The sequence below is a fragment of the Tupaia chinensis genome, unplaced genomic scaffold, assembly GCF_000334495.1.
Source record: "Tupaia chinensis unplaced genomic scaffold, TupChi_1.0 Scaffold000683_1, whole genome shotgun sequence".
Lineage (NCBI taxonomy): Eukaryota > Metazoa > Chordata > Mammalia > Scandentia > Tupaiidae > Tupaia > Tupaia belangeri.
In genome coordinates this window covers 742,780-759,843 of record NW_006160206.1, presented here as the reverse complement: position 1 = coordinate 759,843, position 17,064 = coordinate 742,780, and the positions used below count along the sequence as shown (strand labels likewise).

The following is a 17,064-nucleotide window of genomic DNA, read 5'->3' as shown; positions in this document are numbered from 1 at the left end:
TCCACAGGGGGCCAAAAGGGGCTTTTTGGTTTTTTTTTTTTTTTTTTTTTTTTTTTTTTAGCTACCTGGTTAAGAAACCAGAGGGCCTTTTCTGCACACTTCCCACGAGGTTTGGGTTTGACCAGTTGGTGGGGTAGGGAGGTGTGTTTTATTATTTGGCACTGGCTCAGTTGGCCCCTCCTTTCAGTTTCCGGTTTAGGAGTTAAGTCATAATGGCTGGATAAACTGAGCATCAGACTGTAGGCTCCTGACCAGGGCCAGTCAGGGATTCCCATGCTGAGATGGACAACCTTCCCTCCGGGGTGACTTAGAGGCTGGAGGCAGAGCTCACATGCCCTGATACAGGCATTAAAGAGGTTGGCAGAAAGACAGAGAAAGCAGTGGACCAGTCTTGGGCTCTATAGCAAGTAAGTGCAGCAAATTGCTTGTGGGCAGAAGTTGTCCTTCTTGAAATGCAGATATCAGAGTAGATGATAGCTCAGTACCTGTGACCCAGATGGCCTCTGGGGACATTTTCAAAGCTGTGGTTTTAGTTGGGAGCTTCACCCAGGCTCAGCCATACAAATGGGGACCTGGAATTGGGAGGGAGGGCTTGCTGCCCAAGCACCAGAAAATGGGTCCACCTTGCCTCCTCTGCCCAGCCAGACCTAACATCCCAGACATTGCCTCATAGGAAAAGGGATCTCTTGAGGGGAAAAATGAAAGAAGACTGGGTTTCTGCAGGTATCCGGAAGAGGAGGATGGAACGCCCTTGTTTGTATGATCCCCAGTGAGCCTCCCCTCTGGAGCCCTGGGGTTGGGGACCTGCAGGATATGTCCTAAATAGCAAAGAACAGAGTGGAGATGATTGGCACTAACTCAGTGCCCATTCTGGACACCGGTCTCCCCACACCCCCACGTGCACTCCCAGATGGGGAGATTCCCTGTATCTGTTATTTACCTCTCATCTACTTCTGATGCAGCAGATGGGAAAATTGAACCAACAGATTCAACTTTAGAACAACCTTTGTGTTAAATTGAGTACACACAATTTGATGATTTAAAAACAAAACCCATCACTGTTTTTCTGGTTTTTGGGTGTAATGTTTTCTGTGTAGAGAAGTGCGTTCACTGTTGGGGAGGCCTCGATGTAGCTTCTCTGCCTCCTCTCAGCGCTGTGCCTTGGTTTCAGCAGATGGTCCTCATGTCTGTGGACCCACCACGATTGCCCTCCTTCTGCAATTTTCATTGCACAAGATGGGGTGTGATTTAGTGGTTAGACGATCGGGGTGTCTGGGCTTGCATCCTGGCTCCTTTAGGATTCAATTAGGATGTGACCTTGGGGAATTTGTTTAATTTCTCTGAGACTCTTGTTTTTATCTGTAAAATGGAGATGATAATAGGGGTGTTGAGATTGAAATCATTAACATATGGCGTATAATAAACGCTGACCAAGTATTCGCTATTGTCATAGTAGTTGTGGCAGTAGTTGTGGGTGGTCATCATCGTCATCCTCATCTCAGGACATAGGGGCAAGGTGGAATAATGGATAGGGGTGTGCGCTCTCTTGTCCCTATGAAGTGTGATCCCAGCCCCGTCTGCAGGCCTTGATCTAGAGGTGGGATTCATCAATCGTCTGCTGAGCTTTGGCATCACTTCTGGGGCAGTTTAAGAGTGGCTAACAAGGGGGGTAGGCTCATTTTGTAGCCCAGTACCTGTGACCCAGCAGGCCACTCTCCCAGATGAGGATGATGTCTGACTCCTCCCCAGGGGAGACTGAGAACCTGGCTACTAGCTGATTGTAATTCTCTTACCTCATTCTGGAGTCTTCCGGGCAACTTTTCTGTTTGTTCTCTAATAGAAACATAGAAACAGGCTGGCATCATTTCTAAACAAAGAGGGACTTTTCACAGGAAGTTTGACGACCCGGCATGTTCTCCTTGCTTGTCGAAGCATGTGGCCTCTTCTCTGACAATTGGGGTGACTTGCTGGAGAACAATAGACAATAGTTGTGGCCTGTTTCCTGTGAGAAAGCAGAATGGGTATAAGTGGGTGTCCGGAGCCCCCATCTCCATGGACGGGATTTCCTGAGAGCCCTTGGGAGCATGGCACCTGTGATGTCGGCCCAGTGATGAGCGCAGTGAGGATGCACTCTGCTGGGGCTCCCCCGGACAGGCCCTGTTTGGAGCTTCACGTGCTTTACTCCTCGGAGGTACGTGAGGGCTGACGTGAGCTGCTGAATTTGCTGTCCAAGCCTCTTCTTCAGAACCGCCTTGGAAGAGGTCAGCCAGCTCCACACCGACCTTGCGGGGAGGCAGCCTTACTGGCCCTGCCCCTGCCTGCTCTGCCGCTGCTCGCGCCTGTCTCCCCTGCCTGTCTGCTCCTGCCATTTGCCCTCCTTTGAGACCTTGGATGTGCCTTCCTCCATGTTGTTTCCTCTGCCTGGAGCCTCCCCTCTCCTCTTCTCTGCCCTTCACCCTTTGGATTCTCACTGACCTTCAGGGTTTGACACAAATGATATCTTCTCAGGAAGGCTCTTATTTGCTGTCCTCAGTAAGTAACTGGGCTCCTTTGCAGACCTTCCCAGCCCCAGAATTCTTCCCCACAGTCTCCGGTTCATTTCTTTCTTTCCAGTGTTCAGCAGAGCTTGTCGTTGTACACTCATCGGTATACTTGCACACTCACCTCTCTGACTGGACCAGAGGCTGCTGGGCACTGGCCCTGATCCGTGCTGCCCATAGCTGCCTTTGCTTAATTTCTGACCCTCAAATGCTGGGTGAATGGAGGGATGAGTTGAGGGAGTGGGGAGGGCTCTCTGGGACATTTTCAGCAGTTTCTTCTGAGAGGTGTGAAGTCAAGAATTATGTATGACTTTCGTAAGGAAAACAGGCATTTCCTTTCTCGCAGCTCAAACTGCAGTGAGCTTGGCATACCAGTTCAAAGGAAAAAAACAAAACAACAACACTCAGTTCTTAAGAAAGCTCTGGAAATCTCATCTGTGTTTGAGTGCATTGGCATGCTGGGCCTCTGGAGGAACACAAATGTGGAATTTGAACTCTACCCTCCCTCAGAGAGCAAGGCTGAATTGATAGGACAAATGCATTTAAATGTCACGAATGTTATTATTAGTCGTAATCTTATCTTTGTTAATAATAATCACAGGACCCGCCTAGAAGTTACTGAATAGCAGACAGTGCTTTCGTAAGCTCACATGCCAGATAGCACCGAAGGCCTGGGGAGGCGCTGGCACCGTCTACACTGAGAGAGATGGCGTGTTCCCCGGAAACTCGCTCTAGACACGCGTGGACAGCCATATCCTCTACACCCTTTGGATGCTGGTCATTCAGAGAAGTGTCCTGGAGGCCATGGGCCCTGTCTGATATTTGCCTGGCCTCTTCTGAGGCTCCTTCGTCCCCTGAACTGCCAGCACAACAGAGGGTCTGCAGGTCTGGGAACTGCAAGGCGGTTTCTCTTTATAGAGTTCTCTGCGTGGCCTTTTTCCCTTCTATTGTTTGCCATCCCAGAGGCTGGCTGAAACAATGTGTTTCCTACAGATTTTGTTTGCCTGCATTGATTTCTTTGTTTTGCTCTAGTAAACAGACATTTAGCATATACAGATCTGTACACTTGACAAAGAAATCTGGAGCCTTGGCTGGGATAGCTGCGCTGAGTCACCACCTCCTTGAGCCTGAAGCCTTGAATGGTCCAGAGGCTGTGAATGACTCATCCCCCCCATGCAGGCCCGTGTGTGTGGGGTTCTGTGGCCAGCTCTGGCAACAGAGGGAAGGGTTGGGTGTCCGACTAGTCAGGAAGACAGGTATTCGAACACTAGGTTAGTGACGTGGTTAAGCACGTGGACTCGAGCTCTACGCCCTGAAGTTCAAGTTGGAGCTCCAGCGTTTTTGTTAGCTGTGTGAAAGGGGAAGTTGTGTGCCTAACACAGGTCTGTTTCCTCATCTGTCAAAGCAGTACCTACTCACGGGCTGTTGGGAGGCTCAGAGGAGTTAATAGATGGAAATGATGTGACACGGCGCCTGCTCGTGTCATCTCTGGGCCCTATTGTGTAGGCTCTCCACAGTGTCAGTGGTCCTGTTGGGAAGGGCTTTCCTGTGGACCCACTTGACTTGGAAATGGAATCTGAGTGTCTATCCCTGTAGGCCGATGTGGTCCTCCTGGATGTGGCGATGGTGGCCCCATTTATCAGAGATGGTTCTGACATCCTGGACTTCTCCCTCATACGGGACCCTGTGCTGACTGCATCGAGTGGTAGCTAAGGGCACCGATTCTGAATGGGGTAGACCTGGTTTGTACCCCAGCTCCCACTCATACCAGCTGTACCTGCTATTTACCTTCTTAGAGCGTTTCTCAGGTGTGAAACCGCACATGAGACCCCCTGCCTCACGGGGTGGCTATGAGTATTAATTACACTGGTGTATTTGTAAGGTAGGCAGAGTCAGCACTCAGTATTGGGTTTTGCCCTGACCAGTGAGCGGGCATTGGGAATGCCAAGGAACCTAGAGTGGGGAGCAGAGGAGCTGATCGAAGTCTTTAACTTACCACAAGGTCTGAGCCCATCAGGTATTCTGGGATGTCTCTGGTCCTACTGATAGACCTGGAGCGACAGGGAGGCAAGGCTGTTCTGGAGAGGCCTGAAGTAGCTGGAGGGAGGAATTCTTATGACCAGAGGGCTTTAAGCAGAACCTGTATAACCCATTGGCAGGCAGGCACAGTCTCTCTGATAACCTTCAAAGTCCTTCCTGAACCTTCTAAGGTTCTCCCCTTTGGTACCATGTACACACCAATCCCTGTACCTCAAAATACGAAGAAAACTAGACTGAGGAGGGCTTTAACCTGGAGAGGCTCAGTCAGAGAGAAGGAGATTACATGTGGTTATGAGCAATCAGAATGTAGATTTCCAGAAGGATCTTGATGGTTTTACTCTAAGTGGAAAGAAGGTGATTTTTTAAAAAGAATTAAATTTGACCAGAGAGAGATGGGTGGGGGTGGGGGTGGGGTGAGAAAGCAAGCTGCCAGCTCCAGGACTCAAACCGTGGTGAACCATGTGAAAGTCCAGTGCCTTAACCAGTACGCCACCCACCAGTCTCAGGGAGGTGATTTTGAGAAGAATTTTTTGGTACCTGTTCTGAGGCTGGTAGTGATGGGGACTATGGTCGATACTGGTGGTATAAAGGAGACTTTTCTGTGGTCTCTTCCAAATAGAGCTCCCTTCTGCTGCTCATAAGCTGTAAATGTCAGGAGAACATGCAGATTCCACATGACCATTTTAGAAGGATTTTTGTCCAGGTTGTGGCACACTGGAAATGCAACTGGACCCACATGGGAAAGGTCCTGGGTTCGTGTCCTAGGGCTTCTTTGAGTGTGTGGATGTGGATGCATGCCTGTGATTCAGGCCAGCCAGGCCTAGGGGTGGATTGTGGCCTGAAAACTCTGCTGGAAGTGCCTATCTCTTTAAAGAAAGAAACTTTAACTTTTTTCTTTTTTTCTTTTTTTTTTTTTTTGAGAGATTTTCACTGTAGGGCGCGTGCGCTCGCCAGACAGACAGAGAGAGACATAGAGACAGAAAGCGAGAAATCACCCCCCAGGGGGATGGTCACGCCGCAATCCCTTCTCCTCCATTCTCCTCTCGGGATCTTGGGCACACACGCACATGCGCCTGGCATGAGTTTTAAGCCACCGGGTCCGGGACACGAACCACGGTCGACTACGTGGGAGTCCAGCGACATAGCCATTACGCTAACTGCTGGTTCCCCTTTTTTCTTGTTTTTCAGAGAGATTTTTGTTATAGGGTGTGTACGACCACAATAGAGACAAAGATGACAGAAAGCAAGAAATCACCCCAGGGTGACTGGCCATGCCACAATCCCTTCTCCTCCATTTTCTTCTTGGGACTTTGGGTGCCCACGCACATACATCCAATGTGAGTTTCAAGTCAGTGGGTCCAGGACTCGAACCACAGTCAGACATGTGGGAGTCCAGTGCCTTAACCACTGTTTTACCTGCTGGCCCCAACTTTTTAAAATTAAAAAATAAAATTGTCAGAAGGTACAGGCACCCTTCAGAAAGATAAAAAGAGAGATAGAGGAAGAGAGAAGAAGCTCCCCCCCCCCACCATGGGACATAGTTACACCACAATGCCTTTTCTATCTCCCTCTCCTTTCAGCATTCTGGACAGGAACTTCAGTGTGCCTGGTGTTTTTCTTAAAGTTCATTTATTTGGCCAGCTCATGGCCTGGTTTGGGGGCTTGAGAATGCCTTGGGCTGAAGTGTGGGAGGCTGGCTCCCTGCCCCAAACATCTGTTGTAACACAGATTGATCATGAATGAATTTACTCAAAATCTTTTTTATTTTAAAAAATTTGCTAGAGCTCCCTTACACATTCACCAGAGAGAGATGTGAGGAGGAGAAGTACTCCCCAGTGGGGTACCCCCACAAGGTGCTGAGGCATTGGCACCCTCAGGCCACAGTTGTAAATAGACTACAGCCCTAACCCACAGGGTGAGATTCATTTCTCCAGGCTCTGTTGTCACTGGCACCTGCTTATCATTCCTTGTTTGTTTGATGGTGGGAAAGTGGCTGAACCACATAACTCTTCTCCAATGGTGTCACCTTCATCTCTTGTTGAGGCTGAGTGGCCTTCCCTTGAGTCTATGTATTCTCCTTCTCTTCAGCTAGTTAGAGCTGGGTATATATGATAAGTGAGAGAGCTCTGAGGTTCTTGGTTTGAAGCAAAGCTTGGTTAGCCATTGGCATCTGATTGAGGGCTGGTTCCAACCCAGCCATGCTACCTAAGAAAGGAACCTGAGCACTGGCCAACACCCAGGTCATAACATTGACCTGGCAACACAGGAGGCTGTGGTTTCTCTTGTGGCACGGAATCACGAACCACACTTATCTTTGAGATGTCTGACCCCGACAAGACTGGAAAATATGAGCTAGCAAGTGGTAACTGTGCAGGGTGGGGCTGCACACTGATAGAGAAGAAAGGCACACTAGCAGGAGGCTGGTGCAGAGAGATTGCAGGCGTTGGCTTCTGTTTCCTGGCTTCTACAGGGCCGTCATCCACACTTCCTTCAAGAGGTGACTGGCCCATTAATTGTGCACGTCACCCTGGCTTTGTGAAAGATATCTGAGTTGGCAGAGGTCAGGGAGACTCAAAACAGTTACCTTTACCTGGCTGTTCTTTGATGGTGGTTTCACCCAGTGACCCTGTTGTGCCCCTTGAAGTGTAGGCTGGATATTCTCCTGCAGACTGCTGCCTGCAGCTGGAGGCAGGGGGCTACATCTTTGTCTCTTGAATGAAGTTACAGTTTTAGGTTTCACTGTCCCCTTGGCTGACTGGCTCTCACACCCTGTGATATAGCTGGGACCCTCTTGATGGACTCTGAGGCCCCTACAGCCCCAATAACTCTGACAGGAGAGTCAGCACCCAAGGGTTCCCCTTTCAGTTCTAGCTCTTGCTGGGTGGCCTTGAGCAAGTATCTTGGCCTCTGCAGACTGAAGTTCCTGTTGTTAGGAGGAAGTTACTCTGGAAATGCTGAGATTCTCCCAGTTTAAAATACCTTGGGGAAGGCAATATTGCAAAGGTGTTAAGAACCTGCGACATGAATTATGGTTTGCCCACACTTTAGCTTCCTAGGCCCTGTCTCTGCACCTGTGAGATGCTCCTGGCACTTCCTACCTTGCTTAGTTTGGGGAAGATTAAATGAGGCGGTGCAGGCCCAGAAGCATAGTTCCTGGCACGGCAATAAGGCTCAGTAGGTGCCAGCTCTCCCGTTATCACGATTGTGGGTGTGACCTTCATGGGGAGCAAGGTTCCTGGCTGTTGCCGAGGTTACCAACTGGATAAGCACCAGAGCGAAGTGCCGAGGCCATGCGGTTGATTAGCATCTTTGGTTTCTTTTCTCTAAGTAGAGACCTGGGCCTGTAGTGTGAACGTGATCTGCACCCAACCTGTTAGCAATGGGATCAGGGCCGCTGCAAGAGGGACCCTGATAGCTCCTTTATACTAGGCAGGTGAGAACCACTGACGGTATTACTACTTCCTGATATAGCCAAGGAGACTTGATACAGGGGAAGAAAAACAGGTGGCAAACCCTTTATTCCCTATGATAAATGATGACCTTTGGAACTAGGGTCCAATCTCAATTCTCCAACTGATTTTTCTTTGGCTGTAGTAGTTTTAAAGTTATGCTGTGCTGTCAGGGGCTACTGTTTTTTGCTGCAGTAGTTTTAAAGTCATGCTGTGCTGTGCTTTCAGGGGCTGCTGACCCCTGTGAGATGCCACGAAGTTACATGAGTGCCTTTGGGAAAGCATTCAGAAATTACTCATTGGAGGGGACCAGCAGGTGGCATGATGGTTAAGGTGCTGGACACTCCCACATGGCCGACCACGGTTTGAGTCCTGGACCTGGTGGCTTGCTTTCTCAATTCCCTTCTCTCTTTCTCTCTGTGTGTCTCTCTTTGTCAAATTAAAAATAAATGAATGAATAAATAAAATTAAATAAATAATTCTCTTAAAAAAATAAATTACTCATTGGAATAAAAATGCACATGAGGAGGAGGAAGAGGGCTGAGCATGTGTAAAAAGGAGTATTATGCACGCAGTGCTCCCAATTTGATATCATCAAGGAAAGAAAGGGCTACCGGGAGTCTGGGGACCATCTTGCTGGGTAATACAGATAGGGTTCCGGTTGTTTACAGCTGGCCTAGCTCTGCAATAGGTTTTTTTTTTTTTTTTTGGAGAGGTTTTTGCTATAGGGCGCGTGCGCTCGCCAGACAGACAGAGAGAGACAGAGAGATAGAAAGCAGGAAATCACCCCCCGGGGGGATGGCCACTCCGCAATCCCTTCTCCTCCATTCTCCTCTCAGGATCTTCGGCACGCACGCACACGCGCTCGGCGTGAGTTTAAGCCACCGGGTCCGGGACTCGAACCGCAGTCGACTACGTGGGAGTCCAGCTGGCCCCATACAGCTGGCCTAGCTCTGCAATAGGTTTTGAGGCTCTCTCTTGTCAGGGTTTGAAGGAGTTTGTGGTGTCCTTTGCCAGATTAAACCTTTTATGCGTGCATTCAAGAGAGAGTGCAATAGAGAGGGAGAAGGGGAAAGCACCCCCCAATGGGATGGGCACACTGCAGCCCTTCTCCAATTTTCCATCCTGTCAGGATTTTGGGTACACATCTAATGCATCCAGGGCCAGGATTTGAACCATGGCCAACCATGTCTGATCCAGCTTCCCTTAGCCCCTAGGCTATGGGCTGGCCCCAAATTAAAATTTTATACATCAGAGATGGCTGGGTTTGTGTTGTAAAGGCATATAGCTCAGACCCTATCCTAAAGGATGCATTTCTAAAGTGAAATCAGAGTGTTTTTGGTTTTCTTGACGGGGCCTTTGACATTTTAGCAATACGACTGGTAGAGCAGGTAGAAGACCCCAACGGGGTGTGAGGCCAGTCCATGACTGTCAGAATCAAAGAGGAGGGACCAGCAGTTAGCATAATGGCTACGTCGCTGGACTCCCATATAGTCGACTGCAATTCGAGGCTTGGACCCAGCGGCTTAAACTCATGCCGGGCACGTGTGCATGTGTACCCAAGATCCCGAGAGGAGAACAGAGGAGAAGGGATTGCAGCGCGACCATCCCTCCTGGGAGGTGATTTCTCGCTTTCTGTCTTTCTGTCTGTCTCTGTCTGTCTGGCGAGTGCACACGCCCTATAGCAAAAACCTCTTCCAAAAAAGAAGAAAAAAAAGAATCAAAGGGGAGACAAATTTTCAGGAGGATAAAGTCCACTTTTTACATATGAGAAACTAAGACCCAGCAAGGGTTAGTGAAGGACCTAACAGCACACAGCTAGTTAGGCCAGGTTGGAACCTGAACCCAAGTCTTATTTGTAATCCAGGGCTCTTCTGTGAACAGCCTATGACTTGTCACCATTCACAGGAGTCAAATAATAATTGATTATTATGTTCAGCATTACTGTACCAATTTATTGGGTCCTAAGAAAAGTCATGACATATTTCTCTGTTTTCTTATGCAAAATGCGTCATGACTTTTCCGATGACCCAATATGTTGGCGAATAAAGATAATACCTTACTATGTGTTCTTTTTTAAAAATGAAAAAGTGACATAACCATAATGTAGGACATTTTTGTAAAGAGCAGAGCCCACCAACCATGAATATTTTGGCATATTTCCTGTTTTTGTGCCCTAAGCAAGAGAGAAAGAACAGACCTACAAAGTAAATAAATGAGCAGACAGAATTGTAATTATGTTAAACATATTATTCAGCTTGACCTCGATGCTATTATAAATTGCGTTGAAGTCCCTGGATCACCATATATCCACTCATTGTCCTTGTGACTCAGGAAAGTTTTTTTTATTATTATTAATTTAATTTATTATTATTATTTTAATTAGCTATAGAGTACATGTGCTCATCAGAGAGAGAGCGCCAAAGCAAACCACTGGGTCTGAGACTCGAATTGCGATCAGCCTTGAGGGAGTCCAGTGACTCAACCACCATGCTACCTGTTGGCCCTGTGATTTGGGGAAGTTTGATTCCTTGGTGACACCTCTGGATCATGTGACCATGTTTTAGCCTCATGGTAAACACATCTTTAAGCTCAGTTACTTCAAGTGGAGAATTAGGGGACCTTGGACCCATAGGGTTGTTGGGTTGGGATCCTCTTGCTGGGCTCTGCTGCACATTGTGTGTCTGTGGGGTCCTGACACTGCGATCAGTTCAGCCAGACCAGTGAGTAAGCTTGCAGGCCACCACGCCAGGGGGAGACACCCCGGCTGGCTGACTGTGTGGAATTTCCACTTCCCAACTGTTCTCCAAACTGGAGGACATGAAGGGTCTTCTAGATGTGAACACAAAAATCGTAATATCTGCAGTTCTCAGAAGGATTACTTGACAGTGTTGAGACATGATCTCCGTCTAAAGGAACAGCAGTAGTAAGTGGAAGGTGGCAGGAAGGTGGCCCCTGAGGTTCGTCCTCATAGCTTTGTTACAGAATGTCAGAGAAAGCTTCTCTCCTCCTTTTTTCTCTTTCCTGCAACACCCCTGCCATGAGTGCCCTGATGCTCCAGGCTGGGACCCAAGAGCCTGTATTCTTTTAAATGGACTTTATTGAATATAATTGACAAATGATAAACTATGCATATTTAAATTTTATGATTTAGGGGCCATCTCTGATGCAGCAGTAATGTGCTGTTCAAGAGAAACTGATTTCTTTTTTTAAAATTTAATTTTATTTATTTCTATTATTATTTTTAATTTGCTATAGGGCACTTGTGCTCACTGGAGAGAGACAGACAGAAAGAGAGAGAGAGGAAAGAGAGAAAGCAAACTGCTAGGTCTGGGGCTCGAATCATGGTCAGCCATGTGGGAGTCCAGCACCTTAGCCACCATACCACCTGGCAGTCCCAAGAGACTGGATTTCTATAGGGTGACTGGAGTTCAAATCCCCAGCCTGTCAGCTTAAGCATGCTGGGCATACATACTGGCACACACGCCAGTGTCCAAAGTCTGTCAGGTTCGAGGACTGGAGGAAGGGAATTCCAAGGTGTGACCAGATCCTACTGGGGATGCTTCTTCTCTCATGTGCATACTGTATCATGAATAAAGAAAAACTAGGATATGACCTGAGGCGTTTGGCTATATCTGAACCCCTGTGAAACCACACACCACAAAGATGTTAGCGAACATATCCGTCACCTCTGAAAGATTTCTCATGCCCCTTATAATCTAACCCTGTCATCTTCCCTGCCTCCCCCAGCCCCAGGCAACCACTGGTCCCGCTTTAGTCACTGTGGATTAGTTTGGATCTTCTAGAGTTACCTATTGATATGAAGAGAATCATATAGTAAGAACTCTTTGTCATGTGGCTTCTTCCTCTCAGTAAAGTGTTTTGAACTCACCCATGGTGTTACATGCGTCAGTAGCTCACTCCTTCCGACTGGTGTCCTGCTGTATGGATTTACCAGTTTGTTTATCCACTGACCAGTTTGGACAGTTGGATTGCTTCCATTTCTTTGCTGTTTGAATACAGCTGCTGTGAATGTTGCATACAAGTCTTTCTGTGGACAGATATTTTCTTCCATCTTGGGTAAATACCTAGGAATGACTGGATCAGGTGGCAAGTATAGATTTAACTTTCCCAGAAATCAACACTCTGTTTTCCAAAGTAGTATACCGTTGGACTGGGAATCTGCATCTTTAAATAAACTTCCCCAGTGATTCTCTGATAGCCTCTTCCTTCCAGAGACAATCTAATGGCCCTGAGGTTGGCCCTGAGCAATGGGTCTTGTGAGCCAGTCTCCCCCTATTCACTCACTCAGGCTGGCTTGGCCTTGGCATCTAGTTCCCTGCAGGCTGCCTCTGTGCAGGGGTTACTGGAGAAGCAGAGGAAGAACCCAGGCTCTTCCTATCCACACCCACCTTCAACCTCCCCCTGCTACCATAGACACATCACCTTTCAATGGGATTGGTAAGCCGAATAGCAAGTCTCTTATGCCACAGTTACCCACACGGAGGCCTTAAACAGGCAGATGACTCCCCTTTGGTGCTAAGATTCCCGTAACAAAATACCACATCAGAATTTTACTTTTGAACGGTTCTGGAGATTGGAAGTCAAAGACCAAGGCTCCGGCAGGGTTGGATTCATCAGTGACCTCTTTGCTCAGCTTACAGGTGGCTGCCCTTTTGCTGCCTCCTCACATGGCCTTTCTCCTGTGCATTTGGTGTTTTTCTGTGTCCTAATATCCTCTTCTTATAAAGACACCGATCATACTGGATTAGCCTACCCTCACGGCCTCATTTTAACATGGTTTCCCTAAAGGTCTGTCTAAATAATAGCCACATTCTGAGGTACTGGGGGGTTAGAACATCACATGAATTTTTGGGGGACCCAGTCCAGCCCATAGCAGGTGGCAAGCCCCGAGCTTGGTGCTTATGAAAGCAGATGAATTGGATTGTTCTGTCTTCCATGGATCTCAGCATCCTCTAGGGAAGAAGGTAGGAAAGTCTAATTTTCTGATGAGAAAAAGACCCAGAAGGGGATATCTCAGTGTTACTATGTGGGGAAAGAGAGGCAGATGGTTGAGACAAAATTGACTCTGGTGACAACAACAAGGGCTTCTCGTGCCTGTCCATGCATATACCCTTCAGAGCATGCTAGGAGGATTCTTGAGGAGTGGGTAGCTGGAGGCCTGTGGTCCCCTGACATTCTGTGGCTGAATCCAGCCATTACTTATTTGAAGGGTGGGGTGGAGGGAAGGGTAATGGAACAGAAAGAAAGTCTGTGGAAAACAGAGAACCACAGGAGAACATGGATCTTTGTTCTGTTGCTTGATAAGTTGTTGCCTGGCTTGATGGTGGGGTGAGGGACACATATCCTGTGTTTCGGTCCTTGGAGTCCTGTCTCTAGAACCCTACAAACCCAGTGCCCAGAGTGTTGCACTGGGGCTAGGGACTGGCTGTGTTGGGGCTTTACCGTAGGCAGTGGGGAGTCCCCTGCTCTGCACCCAGGGTGTTGGAGGCTGTTGAGTCTTGAACTCCACATTTCCCTGTCCATACAGAAGAGCTTTCATTAAGGGGGACAATGACTAACATAAGTCAGTGTAGAGACAAGTTAGGTTTAATAACGAGTTGCCTGAAGTATGCTTTGTCTGAGCGTTAACAGGCAATCATGATAAATGCTTTGTGCTAGAACACATGCAGCATCAATTCTCTGAGCCCGTGGGCCGCACACTTGTCGCCTGCAGCTCACAGATGGGGTTTTTCCTACTGGGCTCCGTACCTGCAGGAGGATGAATGTCAGCTTTCTCTGGCCAGCCAGGCCAGCGTCTGCCCATCCATCTCTCTGTCATCACTCCAGAGTGGCTCTGACAACTCTGATCTGCTGTTATTGGCTTTTCAGTTCCCTTTGCCTTTTAGGGTGATACCTGTTTTCTTCTTCTTTTTACTTGCCAGGGGGCATGTGTGCTCTCCAGAGAGAGGGTCTTTCTTCCATTTCCCCATCCATTAAGATCTCGATCATGCATGCCTTTTATACGTGGTGTGTTTTTCAAGCCACCAAGGCCAGAATTCAAACTGTAGTGACCATGTGGCATCTGGCACCCTTAACCATTGCACTATGGTTTGGCCCCAGTTTCTCTCTCTCTCTCTCTTTTTTCTACAGGGCATGGACACTTGATGGAGAGAGGCAGAGAGAGAAAGAAAGAGAAAGTGAAAAATCATCCCCCAGGGGGATGGCTGCACCTTAATTCCTTCTCCTTTGCCTCCTTTTGGGATTTTGGACTTGCATGCACATATATCCTGGAGATTTTTCAAGCCTCCAAGTCTGGGATTTGAACCACACAGTTGGCCATGTGGGATCCAGCTGCCTTAACCACCATGCCACTGGTTGGCCTCAATTTTATTCTTTCATTGTCATTTAAGGGATCTCAGGAAGGGTGGAAGGAGATACACAGGTATGCACATGTATATTTGAGTCTGTTTTCAGTTCTCTTGCATATACACCTAGAAGTGAAATTGCTTCATGATGCAGCGATTCTGTTTAAATTTCCGAGGAGCTGCTAAACATTTTCTCTTCAAATGCTTTGGAGGAATACTTTCCTGTGGCCTACAGGTTTTAGCTCCAGGCCTGTCTCTTGCATTTAGCACTTTTCTCTCTGGCCCCAGTACTGTGATCCACTCCATCTAGATGGATTCCCTGCCATACATTCTGTTCTTCCCCTCACCTGGGGATGGAGTACCACTTCTGCCTTCTTCACCACCTGTGGAAGAAACACCCCTCCGTGTTCCTCCCAAGGCAGTTCTGGAAGGTCTGGCTAGTGATCCCCAATCCCAATGTACCAACTTGGGGTGGCAGTCTGTGTCCTGAGCGCTTCTCTCCCCTGCCTGCTCTTTAGCTCCCATTAGGTTTAAGTGCCCAGGAGACGACAGTGGATCATTCATCTTGGTGATGCCCGGCTCACCCCTGATGCTTGTGTGCGGATGCCCGTGACTGCCCAGTCATATCCAGGCTACTTTTCTGCAGCCAGGCTCCTCCACAGTAGCATCCTCTTCATAGGGAGGAATCTGGCCAGCCTCTGGTGTTTGCGGCTAAGCCTTCGAAGCTGGCCGGTTGCCTTGGGTTCCTGGGGTGGTGATTGGCTGCTTCCCGTCTTGGACCCCTGCCCATTTGGAAGTGTGCACTTGAGCACTGCCATCCCCGAACCAGGCATCAGGTCATCCGATCCTCGGAAGTGGCGGAGAAGCCTGGCTCAACGCCCCTACTGTGAACTAGTGGCTGAGAAGCAAGCAGCTACTTAACTGAGCTGGGTGGATAACTTCTGTAGAGACGAAGCCTCTTATTTCTATCTAAGGGGTTGTCTTGTTGCACAGAAAACAGCCTGAATGGCCTTCCCCCCCTCTCCTCCCCCCACCCCCCCGCTCCCCGAGCCAGAAACATGGAGGCTGTCCTATTTCTCATGAACACTGGTGACCTTCCCTTCTAAATACTCATCTACTTCTCTCACCATGCCTCGGCCCACATCTCTTGCTTAGATGACCACTGTGGCTTCCTGTGTGGTCTCTACACTCCCGTCTAACCCCCACCATCTGCTGTTTTATGCAGGGCCATCTTCCTCAAGTTCACATCTGAGCTGCAGACTTCAAACCACTGAAGGCACACAGCATCCTCCTCCTAGCTTTCAGACCCCTGAAATACTTGAGTGCTCTGAGTGGACACTGGGCTCTCTCTCTCTCGAAGTCTTTTTTTTTTTTTTTTTTTTTTTTGCTATAGGGCACATGCTTTCGCCAGAAAGAGAGAGACAGAAAGATAGAAAGTGAGAAATCACCCCCCCGGGGGGATGGCCACGCTGCAATCGCTTCTCCTCCATTCTCCTCTCGGGATCTTGGGCATGCACACACGCCCAGTGTTAGTTTAAGTCACCGGGTGCGGGACTCAAACCGTGGTCGGCTACATGGGCATCCAGCGACATAGCCATTATGCCAACTGCTAGTCTCTCTCTCTCTGTCTTGATTTGCACATTCCATTCCCTGAGCCCAGAACATTTCCCTAGCTCTTTTCCAGGCAGGTTCCCTCAAGCTCTAATTCTTAATATCACCAGCTAGGATATTCTTCCCTGGCTCTAGCTCTGTCATCCTCACAACTTGTACACCCACTGCCCTTCCTAGCTCAGCTCACCAGGCTGCCTTGTAAAGGTCTGTTTTCTTTTTCTACTTCCCTTGGCATCCCAGAAACGTCTGTTCCACTTGTCCCCAGCTCCTAGACCAGGACTTGGTGAGTGCAGGAGGAATGTACACTGCAAGACATATGGCTCGAGGAGTGTGTGAGTGAATGGACTGAGGCCCTCCGTGGGTCCAGGTCTTTGACCTGGAGCATAAGGTTGGCCCAGATGGTCTCTGACAGCTCCTAGCTCTTGCAGGCAATGGCTGAGCACAGGGCTAACTGGAATGCAGACAAGTGCCTGGAGTTGTCAGTAGGGTCCAGAGTTGGCAGAGGCCTGGGAGACTTCAGGAAGCTTTTCTGGAAGCTGTTGAGCTGCATTCTCTTGAGCAACATGAGTATCTAGTCTTAAAGGTGAGTCTTTGTAAGAAAGCAGGTCTGTTGGAGGGAGGAGGGAGTTGGTAGTCACTCCATTTGGCACTGTTGGTCAGGTTCACCAGGCTACTGACTTGAGCCTGGCCTTCCTCCAGGCCTAAACAGTCACGATGCCCACTGGGACTGAGTCTTCTATGAAGTTGGGGCATATCTTGGGATCTGTCAAAGGTGACAGGTCTAAGTTACTTCTGATACTTAGGTTTTCTTTTATTTTTTAAAAAAGCGTTATTTGCCTTAGGGTGGATGTGCTCACCAGAGAGAGAGAGAGAGAGAGAGAGAGAGAGAGAAAGAGAGACAGTGAGAGGGAAAGTGATACCCCCTGGGGGAGGGGAGATGGCCATGTGACAATTCCTTCTCCTCCTAGGCTCTTTTTTTTTTTTTTCTCCTTTTGCCTTAGGCTTCTGACTTTCTGTTTCCTTCTTTTAACTACAAGTCTTGATTCTTTTTTTTTT

General features: G+C 48.4%; 1 protein-coding gene and 1 long non-coding RNA gene across 3 annotated transcripts in view; one reads left to right on the top strand and one right to left on the bottom strand.

Annotated features, from left to right (window-relative positions):
* GRK5 (G protein-coupled receptor kinase 5) overlaps window positions 1–17,064 on the top strand; it is a gene marked incomplete at its 5' end in the record, with an annotated part of 275,319 nt that overhangs the window by 62,668 nt on the left and 195,587 nt on the right.
* Window positions 1,080–3,054, bottom strand: LOC114010016 (uncharacterized). Its single transcript, XR_003551410.1, has 3 exons — window positions 2,665–3,054; window positions 1,794–2,002; window positions 1,080–1,359 (listed from the first exon to the last, which is right to left on the bottom strand). It is a non-coding gene; the product is annotated as an uncharacterized LOC114010016 (long non-coding RNA).